At 41.0% G+C, this 9,464-nt stretch overlaps 1 pseudogene; it reads right to left on the reverse strand.

Annotated features, from left to right (window-relative positions):
- Window positions 1-1,383: 1,383 nt before the first annotated feature.
- Window positions 1,384-1,869, reverse strand: LOC101563029 (annotated as a pseudogene).
- Window positions 1,870-9,464: the final 7,595 nt, after the last annotated feature.

Consider the following 9,464-nt stretch of genomic DNA (forward strand, 5'->3'; position numbering starts at 1 on the left):
GTCTTACTACACAGATCAGACTTGGAGTGATCCGCCTGTTTACAGCCTCCCAAGTGCTGGGTTTCAGGTGCTCACTACCACGCCGAGTGTCAAGCTGCCTCAGTGTGCCCCAGGGGCGGGGCCGGCATGGCAGGCCAGGGATGGAACCCCTGGTCCCTGATCTGCCTAAGCAGGCACTTTAATCCACTAAGCTATTTGACCGGCCCTACCTTTTTAAAATTTTTTTTAAAAATCTTTTATTTATTTGGTATAGGGTTTTGCTGTGCAGCTTGGACGCACAGTGATCCTCCAGTCTCAGCCTCCCCAGTGCCGGGATTACAGGTGTGCATCATCATGCCCAGTTTTGGTGGCTGGCCCGGTGCACCTGGATAGCACAGCATTTGTTACTGGGAATCAAACCTGGGTCCTTGCACTTGCCAGCCAGGCGCTTAGAACACCAAGCTATCTCCTCAACCCAGTCTTTTGAGAAAATCTTGGGACATATCCAAATTATGTCAATTGCTACTTTTTTTTTTTTTTTGGAAGGGTCTACAGGGTGTTCAGGGTCTCACTACTAGATCAGACTCAGTGATCTGCCTGTTTACAGCCTCCCAAGAGCTAGTATTACAGTGCCCAATCTCAATTGCCATCTCTGTGTGTCCCAGGGGCGGGGCCTACACAGCAGGCTGGGGATCAAACCCCCAGCCCCTGTGCCTGCTTGCAGGCTCTTTAATCTGCTGAGCTATTTGGCTAGCCCTCAATTGTTACTTTTATTGCTGAGGAATATTTCATGGCATGGGTAGATCAGCATTTAACTATGGGTTAACACAGTTTAACTTTGAGCCAAAGAGGTGGCTCAGTGGCATAAGCACCTGCCTAATATGGCTTACCTCTGGAAGGCCTATGTTTTGTTTTGTTTTGTTTTTAATTTGAGACTATTACAGGTAAAGCTATGAACAATTGTTTGTAGGTTTGTGTGTGAAGCTGTCTTCATCTTTCTAAGTGTCCATAAGTGAAACTGCTAGAGTACATTTTTAGCTTTTTTGTTAAAACTAGAGATCTTCCTGCCCCAGCCTCCCAATTGCAAATTTTCTAATTAGATTTTTTTAGCTATTGAGTTTTGAGGGTCCTTTATACATTATAGATATAACCCCTTTGCTTAATATGTGGTTTATAAATATTTTCTCCCAGCTGATAGTCTGTTTTTTCTTCTTAATGGGGCTGTCAGCACAGCAGAATAGATATATATTTTTTTTTTCCCAGAAGGGGGGATTGAACTCAGGCCCTTGCTCTTACCAGGCAAGTGCTTATTCTACTGTGCCATCTCCCTGGCCCTTAAATTAACAATTTACCACTTTGGGGGGGGGTAGATTGTCTCTTTATTGATGTATTTTCTTATGCTCCTTAGCTAGCTGGGCACTCGACAACACCGTTGTTGATGTCATCTATGATGTCATGAGGGTGCCTGCTGTCCACGTTGCAGCCCACAGACTGGGCAGTCCCCAGGATCCCCTTAATGGTTCTGGAAAGTTCTCTGGCTAAAGACCGGTGCCGCATCTGTCGGGCGATGTTGACAATCTCATCAAAAGTGATATTTCCTCTGTGTTTAATGTTTTTCTGCTTCTTTCTGTCTCTTGGCGGCTCCTTGAGGGCTTTGATGATCAGGGCAGAGACAGAAGGCAGCACCTCAGTCAGCTTGTCTGTTCTGAATGGTCAATTTCACCGTAATCTGCAGGCCCTTCCAGTCACCAGTTGCCTTGGCGATGTCATCCCCCACTTTGGAAACAGACCCAAGATCTTGGGGGCCAGGGCAGACGTGGCACCAACTTCACCACTGGTGCACCTCTGGTACACAACTTTGATCTCGTTGGGGTCGAACTTGAGTGGCATGCTGGAGGTGGCTGATGTCGGATGAATGAAGAAAGTTGCACCTTAGCCTCCTAGTCAAAAGCCGAGAGGTTTTTGTTTTTGTTTTTGTTTTTGTTTTTTTAAGGAATGGGGGATTGAACTCAGGTAGGCAAGCACCTATTCTACTGAGCCATCTCCCAGGCCCACTTTCGTGCTTCTTAATTTCTTTTTTATAGATGTGTATGTTTTTGTTTCTACAAGGAAGGTCCTTTTCCTTATTCTTCTTTTTAAAAGCTATTTTCCCTCTGATGAGTTAGTATAGCCTAGTGGGAAAGAGGGTGTGCGCCAAAAACAAACTCCACTTCAGAAGTTAGGTGACCTTGGGAAAGCATATTAAAGTCTCTACATCTCTTTTTTTTGTGTAAAAGAGAAAGTTGCAAAAACTATAGAACAGTATTATTATTATTATTATTATTATTATTATTACTACTTAATGCTTGCCACGTGCCATAGTATTTGACACATTTCACACCTAACAGTGCTTACCTGACAGCCCCCACCCGCGGGCGTTCCTGGTTGGGCAGCTGCCTCCTGCGGGTTTCTTGCTTCGGAGTTACTTTGATCCTGTGGTTCCTGTCCTCTAGGCCCTGGGAACCTTGATTTAGTTGATGGGAAAGGGAGAGGGAAAGAGAGCTGCACTGGAGAGGTCCCCCTGCTCTGGGAGTGGCGCTGCCCCGCCGGCACCGGCCGAGACCCGTTGGACCGCGGGGCCACTCGGCCTGTGCGCTGCGAGCCCGGGAGGAGCGCGCTGCAGCCCTGCACGGAAGCCGCTGCCGCTCGCTGGGGCAACAGTAGCGAGGGTCTTTCCGCAGAACAGGAAGTTGATGACAAATAAACGATAAGAAAGTGGCAAGCGCAAGATTTAGGGGAAGTATTTGAAGCAGAAGAGCGAGCAGGCCAAAAGGCCTTAGTCGGGGCGCTTCTGGGTGAGATCTTTCTTTTCCTGCCTTTTTTGGAAGAGGAAAGTGACCCTCTGCCGAGATGTCTTTTGGTACTCTCTTGTTGGTAGTAATAGCTCTCTTCATGGGCTCTTGATTTTTCACCCAATGAGATCATCTATAATGATAAATTTCATCTACTATTTTTAATATCTACACTGCGTGTGTGTTGATGGGGATTGAGCCCAGGGCTTCATACAATAAGTGCCCTACTGTTTTTGAGCTATATCCTCGTAGCTTTTTATTTTTTCAGACAGCGTCTCACTAAGTTGTTCTGGCTGGCCTCAAGCTTGCTTTCCTCCTGCTCACCCTCTTAGTCCCTGGGATTACAGGAATCAGCCACCATGCCCAGTATGCCCAGCTTAATAGCTACACTTTCAATTATCTATATTGCTTATTATTTTTTTTTTTAAGTAGCATACTAGGATTTAAACTCAGGAAACGCTGAGATACATCTCAAGCCCTTTTAACATTTTCTTTTGTGGCAGTCTCACTAAATTACCCAGGCAGGCGTTACACTTGAGACTCCTGCCTTGTCCTCTAGAGCAGCTGGAAGTACAGGTGTGTGCCACTCCGTTCAGATATCTTTGTTTACTAGCTAGCTTTCTGAACAGATATTAATAATAGCTATAATACTGAAGATTTTTGATTGTTGCAATTTTGATGAAAATATAGCTGTTCTATAGTTTGAAATACTCTTATCATGTCTTCTTGATATGTTTACTCTTTATCTTGTCTTCGTTGAGCAGAGCCAGGGATATAGCTCAGTGGCACAGTGCCTGCCTGGCAAGAGGAAGGTCCTGAGTTTAATTCCCAGTACCAAAAAAAAAAAGTATTCATTGAACATTTTGATTTTTGACACACCAGGAACAAATATTGGCTTTCATCAAGTAGCCTTTTATATTCTCTCAAAGCCATCTTATAGTTTTACTCTTGATTCATTATGTGATGAAATTCATTTATCATTCTCCTAACATTGTACATGTATGTTACTGAAAAAGGCTATTTTGTTAGTGTTTGTTATTCTGTTAATATACTACTCGAATTGATTGCTGATATTTTATTTGGGATTCTTTTGTATTTATTTTAATAAATGAACCAAATACATAATTTTTTAAAAATTCTTAGGGCCAGGGAGATAGCTCAGCTACTTAAGCACCTGACTCACAAGCACCAGATCCTGAGTTTGATACCCAATACCACATACAAAAAAGTGCAGATTATTTAAATGCCACTGCAGTTTTCTTTTTTGCATGTGCTGTGTATTCAGGCTTTGATTTCAATGCCATGTGAACTTTGTAAAATAAATAATAAAGCTTTCTACAGCATTCTGATTTCTAGAATAAAGATTATTTTATAATGTATGCATACATGTCAAAGTTTTGATAGAACTCATGGATAACCATTTATGAATTTCAAATGTTTTCATTTTTTAATGAAAATTAATTTTCCAAAGCTTTATGTGCCAAGTGGATATTTAAATCCCAGCCTTACAGTCCAAGACTGGTCACTTTCTGCAACACCCTCTGGTTTCCCTAATGTGGTCAGTCACTCTTAGGCATTATAAAGATGGCTGGTAAAGAAGGAATTCTTCTCTTATTTAATAGAATAGGGTTTCCACAAAGCTTTAATAAGTGAGCATGAGAAAAATAAAGCTTATATTCTTGTAAATTTCCCAAATGTGATCACCTGGCAACTAGTAGCCCCTCCCCTTTTAGCCCCCACTGCACGCTTCACTTTTTAAAAATTATTTATTTATTTATTTATTTATTTATTTATTTGGCAGTGTAAGAGATTGAGCCCCGGGCCCTGCTAGCTAAAACTCTACCACTGAACTACAACCTCAGCCCCGCCCCAACCTTTTAAAAACTTTTTTTTTTTTTTTTAATAAGCTACATTCCTGGTTCCTGCAGCCTTCACATTTAGAGCTGGAAGGAGAATCACTCAGCCTACAGCCTCTCTAGAAAATGTTCTTTCTGGCTGTGATAGTCTCTGCTTCTAACACAACCACCGGGACCTTGTTGGAGTCTGTTCTGGAAATTCTCACCTCCTTTCTCCAGAGACCCAGGAAGGGCCAGTACACAGTGGGGGTTCAGCAGGTTCCAGCTCTCCGGGAAAGGAGGCAGCTTAAGTGCAGAGATCTTCCGTTTTCGCCCATGGTATATGTTCCTACCCCCAGCATGCTGTCTGGCACATAGAAAGCTCTCAGAAATACCTGTTGGATGAATAGACTTTCATATGTAATCAATATGAATTTGACTCCCACCTCTTACTCATGTATGCTTGGGCCACAGACAATTTGTTTTGCATCCTTATTACCTATAAAATAAAAGTCATAATACAAAATGTATGGAAAATTTGGAATAGCTTTTATTTGAGCCATTATGACTTTTTATTCTTGGATTTTGTGCCTGGCAATGTGCTTTATACTTAGCAGTTGCTGGGGGATTTTTATTTTATTTATTGATTTACTTTTGCAGCACCAAGGATTGAATTTAGGACTTTGCACTTGCTAGGCAGGCATTTATGCTGCTGAGCTATCTCTCCAGTCTGGATTTTTAAATTTAATGTGTATATTCTGACAATTGTAACGAATAAATTTGCTATACTCCACGTTTTGATATTTTTCAGCAGTTTGTTAGCTGTGAGGCCATCATTTTGCTGTGATTACATAAAATATATTTTTGTTCCTGTAAAACCATAAAAATAACTTTCTGAAAGTTATTGTTTATAAAAATTAATGTTTTAAATATTTTTTTTTGGTGGAACTGGGGATTGAACTCAGACCCTTGTGCTTGCCAGGCAAGTGCTTATTCTACTGAGCCATCTCCCCGGCCCCAAATATTTCATTCTTTAGTTCTTAGATCCAAGTCTGGTACTTAGCATAGCATTCAGGTAGGTCACCCACCTCATCAACAATTAGGAAAGCACCTACTGCAGAACATGGCAGAGAGGCAGCATTTTAGGCTAGAAGAACAAATGTAAGTACAGTGTGACATAGAAGGCACTGCCATTATGGCTGCTAAAAAGTTTCAAACACAAGTTAAATATATTTTACAAACAAACATTGATTGTGTTTAAATTAATAATAGAAAAGCGTGGTGTTTTCATGGCACCTTTTAAGTTTCTAACCTGACTGTCCACTTCTCAGACCAACATCTATACTTATTGTCCTAACGATTGCCTAAGACTCTTGGTTACAGCCTTAAATCAGTATAATTGCTATTGTTGTAGACATCAGAATGTCCTGCTTTATGACTAAGAGATAACAATCACATGACAGCTCTAAGTGCATAAATAAATTTAACTCCTTGTGAACAGATAACGACAAAAAGTAACATTATATTATCTGTTCCTTTTCGGAAGGATGCCAAATAACTATTTTTTGAATAGTCCTAGCTGAAAATGAGTTATGACTAATTTATCAAATGATTTCTGCTTTACTGCTGGATATGGCTGCATGCATTTGTAATCTCAGCACTCTGGGAGGCTAAGGCAGAAGAATGGCAAGTTTGAGTCCAGCCCGGACAGCTTAGTAACTTAGAGAGAGATGCTATCTCAAAAAACCAAAACCAAAATGAACGAAATATGACCTATAAAAACTGACATGATGGAGATTCTGATACAAATAGATACTAATATAAATAAAGCAAGAATTCAAATCACTACAAAGATTACAAATAGTTGTAAAATTTATATCACTTCTTTTTTTATTTTTCTTTTTTTTCAGAACTAGGGATTGAACTCAGGCCCTTGCGCTTGCAAGGGAAGCACTTATTCTACTGAGCCATCTCCCCAGCCCTATATTACTTATTAATAACAACAATGAAAATGATTAAATGATATCTGCAAGAGAATCAAAATAAAGGAAATGATTTTTTAAAGATAAGGGAGGGTTGGATGTGTCTGTAGGTCAAAGGAAGAAAGTGCCCAAAGGAGAAGTATTTTAAGAAAGTCAAGGAATAAGGTCCTAGAAGGGGAAAAAAATATGACAAAAGCACAGTAGATAAAGCCTTGGAAAAAAACAATAGGAAAAGGAAAGGGGTGTAGTGAAAATAATAGAAAATTTGGGTTGAAAACAGAAGACATACTGAATGGCCCAGATTTTGTAAATAAATCAGAATGCAAAGTCATTGCTGAGGGCAAAGGCTAAGAAAAGGAGACCAGGCTGGAGGCTCCAGAAAAGCAGGAAAGATTTTGCTTAGGAAACCTGTACTGGAGAGCTGGATGAGGCTGAGGCAGGAGGATTAAGAGCTTGAAGTCAGCCTGGACTACAATATCAGCAATATCCTGTCTCCGGGACAACAAAGAAAACCTGTTCTAGAGGGTTCAACAGTAGGCCAACATGAGATGCCTTCCAAGAAGTTTAGCGTGTCAGCAGATTAGAGGTCACTTGTTTGGTTGTATCTAGAAGCAATCTGGAAGTAGAACCAGGAAAGTATCTATCTATAGTCTCCATCTGGATTTTTTTTAAATTTCAGAGCCCAGTCTTCAAATGCCCATAGGTCACCTCCGCTTTGACGCTCCATATCTAAAGCAGAGTGCTTTATATCCCTCACACCCTATTTCTTCACCGGGTCTCCCCATTTCTGTTCATTATGCTATGACTTTTCCAGATTCGGAGGCTTGAAACCTTTAACTCATCTTTGCCTTTTCCTCTCTCTTCCTCAGCATGTTTCTAAATTCGGTCACTAAATAGGGCCTCTGAAATATTTCTCCCCATTTCTCTTCCTTTCCATTGTGGAGATCATACTTCAGGCTGTAGTAGCACCCCCTTATCTGTGAGTGATAATCCCAAGACCCCCACCAGGTGTCAGAGACCACACATAGTACCAAACTCTATAATACTGTTTTTTCTATACATATATACCTATAGTAAAGTTTAATTTATAAATTAAGTACAGTAAGATATTAACAATAAAATAAATAATTTTAACAATACTTTTATTATTATGATAATAAAAGTTATACAAATACAATCTCTCTCTAGAAAGAGTTAAGACAAATAATATTTCCAGACCACAGTTGACAGCAGGTAACTGGAATCTCAGGCAGTAAAACCTCAGGTAGGTGGAGACTACTGTGTTGTCTTGTGCATGCCTCTGAGCTCTGCACAGCCTGTCAGCCCTCCACACTGCTCCCAGATTCATCGTTATACAACGTCAGTTTGCTGAGTCACTTATCATGTCACAAGTGTCTGAGGAACAGTTTGTGTAGAGTCCCCAGGAAAACAAGAAGGCCCTGCAGGAGCTTGTATCCCAATGATGTGGTGTGGTGAAGGTGCCAAGGAGAAGATTAGGGGGCTTCCCTGAGGAGTGGCAAGAGAGGAGGAGGAGGCCCAGGGAGCTGGGGAATGCAGGGTTTAGGAACAGGTGTAGGGGGAAGAGGCATTGCCAAGGATCCTGACACAGACAGTACAAAAGGTAGGAAGAGGTCCAGGGAAGAGTGTGTCTCACAGAGGTCAAGGAGCGAGGAGGCCAAGGAGCACAGTGGGTAAGGGGACTCCTTCCTTGGAAAGAGTCCACTGGAGTCGTCAATTAGGGGGTCAGAAGTAAGGGCAGCATCAGGTGAGTAGAGAGTAGAGAGGCTATAAAATGCTAGAATAGTAGAGGGTTGGGGTGTAGCCCAGTGATATAGCAGCAGCTTAGTGTGGACAAGTCCCTGAGGTCAGTACTCCCAAATAAATAAAACAAAACAAGGAAAATAGTTTTTTTAAAAAAACACTGGTTGAAAGGGGAAGAGAAATGATGCTCTGAACATACAAATCATGCATAAGGGCCTTACAACCTAAGGACAGCCGTCCTAGTGGTGCAGAAGGGCTTGCTATTAGGTAAGACGGAATTGGAGCAAGATCCCTAAGGAGACTTGAAAAGATAGAATGTAATCAGGAAGCAAGTCTCTATAACCATCCTTCTACTTCTACTATACGTGCTAACGCAGTATGTGTTATGGTTATATGGGTTGAGAATTTTTAACTGGGAAAGTTCTAAAACCTGAAACCTTTGGGGGCCAGGGAGATGGCTCAGTGGAATAAGCGCTTCTCTGGCAAGCACAGGGACCTGAGTTCGATCCCTGGTTCTGAAAAAAATAAAAATAAAAATTAAAAAAAAAAAAAAAACCCAAAACCTGAAATGTTTTGAGCACCAACAGGAATGCACAATTCAAAAATTTCACATTTGGCTGGGGAGATAGCTCAGTAGAATAAGCGCTTGCCTGGCAAGTGCAGGGTCCTGAGTTCAATCCCCGGTACCACAAAAAAAAAAAAAAAAAAAAAAAAAATTCACATTTGACCCTATGTGACAAGTCATAGACAAAACAAGGGCACCCCAAAAATACTGAGTAAAATTACCTTTGAGCTGTGTGTATAAGGTATATATAAAAAACATAAATGAACTTTGTGTTTAGACTTGGGTCCTACTCCTAATACATCTCATTATATGCAAAATTCTTTCTCATTATGTATATGCAAACAAATGAGAAATCCAAAATATTTCTCAAGAATTTTGGATAGGGCCGGGGAGATAGCTCAGTGGTCTAAGGGCCTGCCTGGCAAGTGCAAGGACCCAGATTCAATTCCTGGTACCGCATGCCCCTATACCAAATAAATAAATAAAAGATTTTTAAAAATTTTGTTTCAGA

This window comes from Octodon degus, unplaced genomic scaffold (assembly GCF_000260255.1).
Source record: "Octodon degus isolate 3935 unplaced genomic scaffold, OctDeg1.0 scaffold00086, whole genome shotgun sequence".
NCBI classification, from domain to species: domain Eukaryota; kingdom Metazoa; phylum Chordata; class Mammalia; order Rodentia; family Octodontidae; genus Octodon; species Octodon degus.